Below are 11,763 nucleotides of genomic sequence, written 5' to 3' on the forward strand. Positions count from 1 at the left end.
ACCAAGAGTCTGTGACGGCCCGTCACGCCTGTGACGGTCCGTCCTGCCATTTCGTTACGAAGTTCAGAGAGTCGATTTTAGTACCCAAATTTCAGAATTCTAAGTGTTTTGGAACGAGACCCCCTCGACGGTCCGTCGTGTCCATGACGGTCCGTCGTGGGTTCCGTCGTCTCAGCCAGTTTTTCCAGAAATAAAATCTGCAGCTCAAAACGACTAAACAGGTCGTTACAAAAACCAATAAACGAACAATATAATTTCTTAGATCTAGATTGTGTTACAGATATAAATAAAGCAATATTACTATGGACAGGAAATATATCTAAGCAACTAATAGATAACAAAATAAAAACAACTGAAGCACCAAGGTATATAGAAAGAACATTTGTAGGAACAACAAAATTATGGATAGAAAATCTACCCTTAGAAAGTTTAGAAGTACTTAGAAGTGACAAGAAAATGGACGGATCTTCATCAACAACAAATATAGATATACTAGACAAATATGAATCAGCAATAAGAAGTGAATTTGGAGGTATGACTACAGATATAAGAGAACAGAACAGAGAAAAAATAATAAATAGACAACTTATGACAAAATTAGCTATATGTAAAATGTGTTATATAGAAGAATATACTTGTGCATTTAAGGAATACTATTACAAAGCAAAATACAATCTAAATGAAGCAAAAGAAATAAGACAACAATATTTTACAAAATTACCAGAACCATTTAGTACAAAAATAATTAAAGATTGGAATGATGAAGGATTAGTAGATACTTTAGGAGCTAGAATAAAATTCTTACATCAATGGTTCATACAACTATGTGAGAACCAAAAAGAGAAATTAAAAATGGAAAAAGTACCAAACAAAAATTTAGCATGTTGTAAAAATAAAATGGCACCACAGTTTGGATGTACAAATAAAAAACAAAAGCCTAAAAAGTATAAAAATTATAGAAAAATTAAAACCAAGTATAAATATAAGAAACCAAGACGAAGATACTATATAAAAAATTATAAAGTAAAGAGACCATATAGACCAAAAAGAAAAATATCCCAATGTACTTGTTATAATTGCGGAAAGATAGGACATATAGCTAAAGATTGTAAGTTACCCAAAGATCCAAAAAGGAAACAAATTGCAGAAATAATTATAGATAATGACGAATATATGCAAATAGAATACATAGACTATGAATTAAATGAAAACGACAGTATATATGAAGTATCAGATATAGAAACTGAGAATGAAGAAGAAAATATTAATCTAGATAATAATGAGACAGATGAAGAAATATAATGTCTGAAAATGAAATAAAAATAATATCTGAAGAAGATTATCAAAATGAAGAATTATCAGACCAAAAAATTATATTTGATAACACCGTTTTTGAACAAATAAAAGGAAAAGAATTAGACTTAAGTGTTGAAAAAGTACTTGAAATACCCACCTTAAGAAATTGATTTTTTAAAAGGCAAAAAGAATACTATGTAGTTAGTCAGAAAGAACATATCATAGATTGTAAATATACAAGCGGAAAAGCATATATACCCATACTAAGTAAACGGATAATAAATAAAGAAATACAAGATATAAAAAATAAAACACCTATAAAATATGTACATTTAGGAGGAACAGAAATACTAATAAAAGCTTGTTTCAGAGAAGGAATAGATACGCCCATTGAAATATACTTAGCAGATGATAGAATAATACACCCTATAGAAAAAAGCGTAATTAGTGCAGTAAAAGGAAACTTAATATACCAAAAATTCAAGTTTATAATAAGTGCCAATTATACAATAGCATTAACAGATAGAAATATAGATAAATCATTAGTATTATATTGGAAAATGTCATGAATAAAGTTAGCACCAGGTAGTAAAATATTTACAGCAAGATGTAAAAACATATATATATTAACAATAAAACATAAAATAACAGCAAGAAATAAAAATGATAAAATAAAGATAGAAAATCCTTTCGAAAAAATAATTACTGTAATAGACAATAATGACTATAGCTATAAAGAAATTGACATGGAAGAAGATTTAGAAATAGTAAAAGAAAGATTAAGTACCTCAAGCGTATCAAATACGTTAACTAGAGCTACCTCATCAAGGATGAGTACATCTAAAAGAAACTATGAAATACCACAAAATTTATTGGAAAAGGAAGAAATAACACCATATCATTATTTTATAACAGGAATAATGGACCAAAGAAAATATAAAATTTTGATAAACACAGGACAAGAAGAAAATTACATAACAAGAGAGTTAGTATTAGAAGAAGAAATTATAAAAATAGGACACATATGCCCTGGATTACCTAGTGAGATAGTAAACACAAATGAAGAAACAACGGAAAAAGAAATAATTATAGGAGGAGTACCCTTAATAATATCATTTAAGATATACCAAGGAAATCGTAATATTACATTAGGAATAAAATGGCTAGAAAAAGTTAAACCATACAATATAGAAAATGAACAATTAACAATAACCTGTCAAAATAAGAAAATAATTATAAAAAGAACAAAATGAATAATGAAAATATACATACTTGCAAAAATTATTATAGAAGGATATCACAACAGATATTATACCCCTATGATAGATACAGGAGCAGAAGCAAATATATGTAAATATAATTGCCTACCAGAAGATAAATGGGAAAAATTAAAAACACCCATGGTAGTAACAGGATTTAATAATGAAGGAAGTATGATTAAATACAAAGCAAAAAATATAAAAATACAAATATGGGATAAGATACTAACAATAGGAGAAATTTATAATTTTGAGTTCACAACAAAAGATATGTTACTAGGAATGCCATTTTTAGATAAATTCTACCTACATATAATAACAAAAACACACTGGTGACTTACTACACCATGCGGAAACAAGATAGGAGCAAAAAGAGTAAATAATAAACTTCGAAAACCTATGGAATGGATAAAAGGAAGTGAAAGAATAAATCAAGAGATGGAAAATATAAATAAAAAACAAATAACACAATTAGAAATTATCATATTTACAATAGACAAAGTAAAAATAATTAATGAACAACTAGAACAATTATATAGCGAAGATCCATTACAAGGATAGGAAAAACATAGGACAAAAGTAAAAATTGAACTGATAGATGAAAATAGTATAATAACACAGAAACCATTAAAATATAACTTTGATGATTTAAAAGAATTCAAAGTACATATAAATGAACTATTAGAAAATAATTACATACAAAAAAGCAATAGTAAACACACAAGTCCAGCATTTATAGTTATAAAACATAGTGAACAAAAAAGAGGAAAAAGTAGAATGGTTATAGATTATCGAAACTTAAATGCCAAAACTAAAACATATAATTATCCAATACCAAATAAAATACTAAAAATAAGACAGATACAAGGATATAACTATTTTAGTAAATTTGACTGTAAATCAGGATTTTACCATATAAAACTAGAAGAAGAATCTAAACAACTAACATCATTCACAGTACCGCAAGGTTTCTATGAATGGAATGTATTGCCATTTGGATATAAAAATGCGCCAGGTAGGTATCAACATTTTATGGATAACTATTTTAACCAGTTAGAAAATTGTATTGTATATATAGATGACATATTATTATATTCTAAAACACAAGATGAGCATATAAGATTATTAGAAAAATTTATACATATAATTAAACATTCAGGTATAAGCTTAAGTAAAAAGAAAGCAGAAATTATGAAACCACAGATAGAATTTCTAGGAATACAAATAGATAAAAATGGAATAAAAATGCAAACCCATATAGTACAAAAAATAATTACCCTTGATGAAAATATAGATACAAAAAAGAAATTACAATCATTTCTAGGATTGGTAAATCAAGTAAGAGAATATATACCAAAATTAGCAGAGCATTTAAAACCACTACACAAAAAACTTAAAAAAGATGTTGAATACTATTTTGACCACAAAGATAAAGAACATATAAAAAATATTAAGAATTTATGTAAAAAATTACCAAAACTATACTTTCCTGATGAAAATAAAACATTTACCTACATTGTTGAAACAGATTCAAGTGATCATAGTTATAGGGGAGTGCTAAAATACAAATATAACAAAGAAAAAATAGAACATCATTGTAGATATTACTCAGGATCCTATAACAAAGCACAAACAAAATGGGAAATAAACAAAAAAGAATTATTTGCATTATATAAATGTTTATTAGCATTTGAACCATATATTGTTTACAATAAATTTATTGTAAGAACAGATAATACACAAGTAAAATGGTGGATAACTAAAAAGGTAGAAGATTCAGTTACAACAAAAGAAATAAGAAGATTAGTATTAAATATATTAAATTTTACATTTACAATTGAGGTAATTAAAACTGACAAAAATCTTGTTGCAGACTACCTCTCAAAAGAAAGATACAATGAAAGAAATATTGGCTATGATGACAAATCTCTGCCAAAAAATGGAGAAAATAGAAACAGATGTACAAGAATTGAAAGAAAAAGTTAATAGTCAGCAGCATGACTATAAACATGCGGAGCTAGTCGTTCGGCGGACGGTAAACAGCCAGAGCTAAAAGGAGACGATGGGAAACTCCATAAAACCCATGACAAAGTTTGTTTAAATACAGCTGCAGGTACAAGCAAGAAAGCTAGTGAGAAACCAAGAAATACAAACTTAAACCAGCTATTCATAAAACCATTTATCCAAAATACACAAGCACAGATACCCGCAGAACCACAAACTTCCACATATGCAGTTAGTATACAGAGTGACAAAAAGAGATACAACTACATTGCACAGTCATATATCGAAAACATATATAAAATCCAAACATATTTAAATTTAAACCCCAGATCTACACAAACCAAAAACCCAGAAGAAGATTATATAACCCAAAAGTTACAGGGATATAATAGGCTTATAGCACAACCTAAAACTAGTCCAAATTTAGTTAAAACATGTTATAGTTATGGGTTACTAAATACAGTATATACATATAATGGAGAAGAGATAAGTGGAATACCAGAATTATACAAAGCGTTTGTGACATACAAAAGAGTTACTAAAGGAAATTTATTTTATATCAAGTTTTATACAGCACCAGCTGAGATACTATACGAAGAAATCAAGTCGCCAATTCAAGTTATAAAGATAGGTCAGACCAGAGATATGATAATACCAGAAGAAATAGAGAAACAAACCGAAATACCAAAGATAGAGATACCAAACTTTTATGCAAATAAAAGGATAATTGGTATAGCAACAATTATACAAGAACTAGCTAACAATTATTTAAATGGCAATGCTATTTGGAGTTATTATGCAAGAGACCAAGTTATGATTTATTCAAACTCCAAGGAATTAAGAAAATCATATATGAATGAAGTCCAGTGATGGATTTTATCATTATTAAAGCCAGAAGAACAACCTACAACAAGAGCTTTAAAAAAGGAATTTATTTCAGAAGAGTTATTAGTCAGATATTGCAAGCTTATTGGAAACAGATACCCAGATCACAGGTGCTCCAAATGTAACGGAGAAGATAATGTTATACCAGATGTTGATTTGGAGTAAAGATGGAAGAAATAAAGCAAGCTATGAAATAAGATTCCTACAAGATAAGATTTATTTTTTGTAATAAAAGTCGTAAAAGTAAATAGTGAGTGTGTCGGCCATAAAAGGCGAATTATGTAAAAAGTATTTTGTAAAGTAAATAATGTGTGTCGGCCAAAAATAAAAGAAGAGGCCATTATGTAAAGTAGTAATAGTAAGTTTTTTGTTTTCTTGTGTCGGCCGAATATAAAAAGGCCAGGTGTAAAGTAGAAGTGTCGGCCATTTAGTCAAAGGTGTTAAGTTTTCAAAAAATATTTTTCTCAAGACTAAAATATACTTTTTCATATATACATATTTACCAATACATTAATTAATTGCATATTTTGGGTTAAATTTCGTTTAATAGTTTTATTTTTACATCATAAATTTTATAATTTATTTTATGTTTATGTATTATTTTATATATTATTTTTTAGAATTAGAAAAAGGTAACAATAATATTTTTATAACATTAGAGCAAAAAAAAACAATTAAAGATTTTAACCTCCCAAAGAGGGTGTAATATTGGTTAAAAAATTTAAACAGGTAAATTTTAATTTAATAAAATAAAATTTTCATTAATTTCTTTATGACAAATAATTTTTAAAAAATATAAGTTGACTCTCAAAAACTCTTTTTAAAAATATTAACCAAACATTAATTGTTTGTAAAAAACACTTTACAAATGAATTTTAATCAAACATAAAGTAATATTTTTTTTTCAAAAAGAACTTTTCTAAGAAGTCATTTTTAAAAAGTCTTCTTAAAATAAGTTATTTGTAACACCAATACCAAACATGCTCTTAATATTTTTTAATTATTATAATTTATTTAATTGCATACACAACGTTATGAGTATCTAAACTTCATAATCAGATAAGGAGACCTAGAGAATGGGATTATCATATTTCACATTATGTTTTTTATTTTCTGCCAAATTTTAACATATTAATAAGCAAATTTTTTTCATAATTTACAGCACTTTCTGTATATTTCTTTTATCATCTATTTTTTTAATTTAAGATATCGAATAATATAATATAATAAATTAAATTAATTTTTGAAAAATTTAATATAACAATTAAAAATGAATAGACAGTATATAGTTCATTATTTATCCCTATACTAACTTCTTTTTTTACCCTCCCTAAGAGCTTCCTCCCTTTTGTTTCCTTGTTAATCAAGTGAAGGTTGATTACAATCAGATGAACTCATCTTGTCAAAATTTTGTCCTCCCAAGTGAAAAGTTACAACCAGTAGATAGTGGGGAAATATGACCGTTGCACAACGTTTCTATATAATTAATTAATATTTCTCGCCAAAGCTTCCGTTTTGTGACTTGAAAATTTACTTTTTGGATTAACTAACACATAAACATAGAAGCATTCGATTAGAAAGAAGAAAAGTGGACATATTTTGAAATGAATTTGTGAACAACAGTGGAAATTTTAGTTGGTAAAATCAATTATGTAAGTTTTCTGTCTTTGTTCTACTCGAATTTGTTGGGTATTTCATGCGGTTTTTTGTTGATTGATATCAGCATACTGATGTTCCCTTTCTTGCTTATTTCCCCAATTTCTGGCCACCCTTTGTTTTTAATTTTGTTCAATTTGAAGTGAAATTTCTTTGACGGTTGAAAAAATGGGAGGGGGCAATGTCAAGAATTACCGAGAAGCTCAATTTTCTAGAAGAGGGAATATAGGATTGGTGTTTACCATCCGAGCGACTCCTCTTGTCTTCCCATGTGAACCTGATAGGGTAATCGGGTGTTTCATCTTGAAATGCAATTATCAAATGCACCAGAAGTTTTTTCTGCTTAACATAGGCTGGTGTTGTTGCGATTTTCGTCTAATATGCCCTAGGTTTATCATAGTATATTTGTGGTTTAATCACTCGTTTCTTGTTGCTCTGCTACAGCAGGGGATGTTTGTTTGCTGATAGAAATGGGAGCCAAGATCAGAATATAAGTGTACACTATGATGGTATAAATTTCATCATACACATACAAAATACATTCTTGTGATCTTGTTACTATTTCTTAGCTAAAAATTGTGTGCGCCTGTGTTTTTTCGCAGGGACTTTTCTGGTGGGAAAGAACGGTATCTCCAAGGCACAGAAAAAAAGAGGAGGGATTGGTGGGAGAAAAGCGCTTAATGATATCTCAAACTCGGCAAAGCCTTCTGCTCTACAAGCATCAAAGAAAAATAATGATTTCTATTGGGAAAGATGTTGATGCCTCTACAAAGAAATTGAGTGCAGGAACGAAACATAACAATTCTAAAGGGTGGCAGGAAAGCATTAGCTGATCTTACAAACTCAAGCAAGTCGACGTCAGTTGCAGAAGAGAAAATTCTCCATAATCATCAGAATTGCGTCAAAGCACAGAGAAAGGTGATGATGGACATGAGTTGTTTTCTGGAAATTGGATTTGATCATGGTACGATCAATGCTGATACTTATATTGTGTTATATCCTTTTCTGAAAATATTTTGCTGATCCAGTTTTCCTCAGGCAGATGATCTAGGACCATCTCCACATGCACTAAAACCATCAATGAAGTCGAAGGTATTAGTTGCATTCCCAACACCTTTTCCTCACGTACACATTCAATGTTTTTGTATGTCACATTCTGATTTGTTAAGTTACATTTTGTTTCTGAAATATAGTCATCAACATATCAGCCAGAAAGCCCAACGAAACATTATGTCGAAGTGGAAGAGATGCCAGAACCGATGTTTTATGATGAGGTACGTCAATGTGAGCAAAATCGAGCTTGTGCATCTTTTTCCCCTTGTGTTGCATCTCCTAAATCACGATATGTCAGCTGGTCGGATGACAGATGTTCTAGATTTTGCATTGATTGGAACACCTATCCATTCAAATCATTGATGCACTTCTTTGAGCAGAAGAATCACTCGCATCCTATTGAAAGTTGTTAAATATATCCGTTGTAGTCATCAGTCAGTCAGCTGTTTGACTGTTTACGTGTTTAGTTCTTCCTTGCTTCACATTCTATCACCTAGCTTATGCTTTTGTATTTTTTTCCTCCTATTGTTTTTTCTAATTTTTTTGTTCAGGTTAGATTGGATGCATTGTTGCTAATAGTTGTTTTCTAGACTGTTTCACTTGTCTAGTCTTTTATTAAAAACCAGCAACATGCTTGTCTTTGTCTAGGTTGTGATCTCACCATGACTGAAGGTTATGCAAGGAGGGTGAAGGAAGAACATTCTTTCAACCTTTCTAATCCTTCAAAATATTGAATTGTATGTATGGGAAAGAGGGATGGGGTAAGAGAAGAAAAGAATAGGACTGCGGTGGATCGAACCTTACAAGCAACCTTGCATCTATATAATGTAGCATATAACTATACGTATAGTGTACGAAGACCTTATGATAGATCTCAAGATAAGCGTTTTCAAAAACAGGTTAGGAATATTACAAGAGTGAAGAAGCAATGATGAAAAGGAAAATATCTAAAACCAATAATATTAGGATAAGCAGTAGAAATATATTAATAGTTTGACAAGGGAGAAGATATAGCAGAAAAGATGCTTCAACAAGAACCATACCTTGCCAGAAAAAAAGAGAAATCGATCCGCTACCGACAGGATATACTGTGGCTGGTGTCCTTCCCTTTAACAGAGTTACTATGAACAGACCACTGCAAGGGGAGTACTTACCCTTCAATATAACCCACCAACAGAGACAGAATCAACTCACTACTTCAATATAACAAAATTTATTCCATCAAACTACTGAGAGAGACAATTTGAATATGTATACTCTTTAGCACCTTGTTCACTTCCGACTTTGAGAAAAACCATGAACACCATCATGGCTGCCTTCAAGAAAGTAACAACAATGGAACTAGTGCAAATGTCAGCCATCATGGTGAAATATCAGAGACAGTACGACATAAGTGCTATATTTCATCATATGTTTAACAGTTTGAACAGCTGAGACCATATGCATTCATCCAAAAACTTATGTTATTACTCTACAAATCACCCAAGTGGAACTCAAGCCAAATAGTATATCTTATCAAATAACTACAGTCAGCTTCCATCAATCTTTGATATAAGCAAATATATTGAGAAAGCTAAAGTAATATGAAAGAGATGTAAGCCATATAATCAAGATGCTCCGAGAAGAAGAAGAATCTGCGTGACACTAATAAGAGAATGCATTCACTGTGTCTGGCAAAAATTTCCATGCCATAAAGCTGATTGTTCAATAATAAAGAGAACCTATACACAAAATTGTTTTTGTTTTCATACTAGGGGCAGGACCTGAAGGCTGCCAATGTGGTTAGTATAATTCTAATCAACCGTTTTTTCTTCTCTTCTTGTTGTTTAACAGTTTCAGCTCTGTACTATTGCATAGATCAACGAGCATAAACGGGTTGAGTTCCTTCCTCTTCCTCTGATGAACATCATTATTATCAGAGGAAAGGAAAGGATGATTCAACAAACGGTCAGCTGTCCATCGAGAATGCGGATCCCTATCAAGGCACTTATTCAGAAAATCTTTTGCCTGTTTGGACAACTTGTCGTCTTGCAAGTCCGGTGATTGCATTCCAATTTTGCACAAAAAATGAAGAGGATCATTAATTCCAGTGCAATCCCACACTTTCTTCCCAGTAATCATCTCAAATACAGTGCATCCGAAAGCCCAAATATCAGCGGGAGTTCCATATTCGTCATCAAGCACAGCCATATACATTGGTGTCCCCTTGAGCTTTCTTTTCTTATCCTCATTACCAACCTTGTTTGCGAATCCAAAATCTGCAATTTTGGCGGTCTTTTCAGTACCAACGAGTAGAATATTGTGCGGTTTAATATCACCATGAACAAAACCCCTTCCATGAACAACACTAAGAATGGATTTTGAGTATTTTTTAACCTCAATCCTGATTTTTTAGCAATTCGATGGGCTAAACTTCCACCAATAGCATATTCCAGCAATATATTATAGACAATATTGTTATCTTCTTCAGTGACCTCCGCTCCAAGACATCGAATAATTTGGGAACAATCTTGAAATTGGTTAAGGAATTCTCTCTCCCTCTGTAACGATTTGGAAGAGGAAAAGAGAGAAGATTTGACAGCGATAGAGAAATTGTTGTGTGTAGTTGCTAAAGTGACAATACCTTCGGCCCCTTTTCCAATACTTCTTCCTCTGCTCCATCTAATGGAAGCCATTGAATCTCTCTCTGAGTTTTAGGTAATTGGGGTTTTTATATAGCTCTATAATAGGGACGGTGTGTTTCTCAGTTCTACCAGGTTTATGGGCCGCGTTACTAATATCTTTTCGTCATTTTTTAAAAAATATTCTTATTAAATAAACTTGAGCGAACAAAAAAATAATTAAATAAAACATGATTAAAGAACAAATTTTTTTTTTTAAATACTCATAATTTTTTAAAAATAATTAAAAGTGAAAAGATAATTAAATAATCAAAAAAGTTTTGAAGTGAAAAGAAATTAAAAGAAATATTTTACAAAGAAAGAAACAAAAATAATTAAATATATATAAATTTTAATATCAATAAATATGTGTACTAACTAATCGTAAAGTTATTAATAAAAAAATGACTCATATTCATATTGGCGCAATCTTAGGATAATAACTTTTTTTTACCTTAAGAGTTGAATAAAAAAATGACTCATATTCATATTTAATTGGTGTATTTATTCCATATCAAATGGCGCAATCTTAGGATAATAATTTTTTTTACCTTAAGAGTTCTTATATGTATGAGTGTGTTTGGTATAAAGAAAAATGTTTTTTGGAAAATGTTTTCAATTTTATCATATTTGATTGGGATAAAAGTTTTGAAAAATATTTTTCCAAATCGACTCATTTTTCTCAAAATTAAGGAAAATAACTTCCCTACAAAAATTAAGGAAAACATTTTTCAAAACCCTCCTCCAATTTTAAATTATATTTTTTTTTGGAAAAACAACAATTTAAAAAAAATCAATTTTAATTTTTTTTTCCGATCCCTGAGCCCAACCCACCCACCACTGGCCAGCCTCCCCCTCCAACTCCACCCCTCCCCAAAAAAATAATTTTATTTTTTAAAAATATTTTCAACTTCAAATTTTAATTTTTAAACTCATATCCCCTACCCCCC

At 30.2% G+C, this 11,763-nt stretch overlaps 3 pseudogenes; 2 read left to right on the plus strand and 1 right to left on the minus strand.

The window, feature by feature from the left end:
* The first annotated feature begins 4,214 nt into the window (after positions 1 to 4,214).
* On the plus strand, positions 4,215 to 5,429 carry LOC114077622 (annotated as a pseudogene).
* A 1,460-nt stretch (positions 5,430 to 6,889) lies between these two features.
* LOC114077623 lies at positions 6,890 to 8,566 on the plus strand (annotated as a pseudogene).
* A 531-nt stretch (positions 8,567 to 9,097) lies between these two features.
* LOC107021892 lies at positions 9,098 to 10,909 on the minus strand (annotated as a pseudogene).
* Between the last annotated feature and the right edge of the window lie 854 nt (positions 10,910 to 11,763).

This window comes from Solanum pennellii, chromosome 6, assembly GCF_001406875.1.
Source record: "Solanum pennellii chromosome 6, SPENNV200".
Taxonomy (NCBI): Eukaryota; Viridiplantae; Streptophyta; class Magnoliopsida; order Solanales; family Solanaceae; genus Solanum; species Solanum pennellii.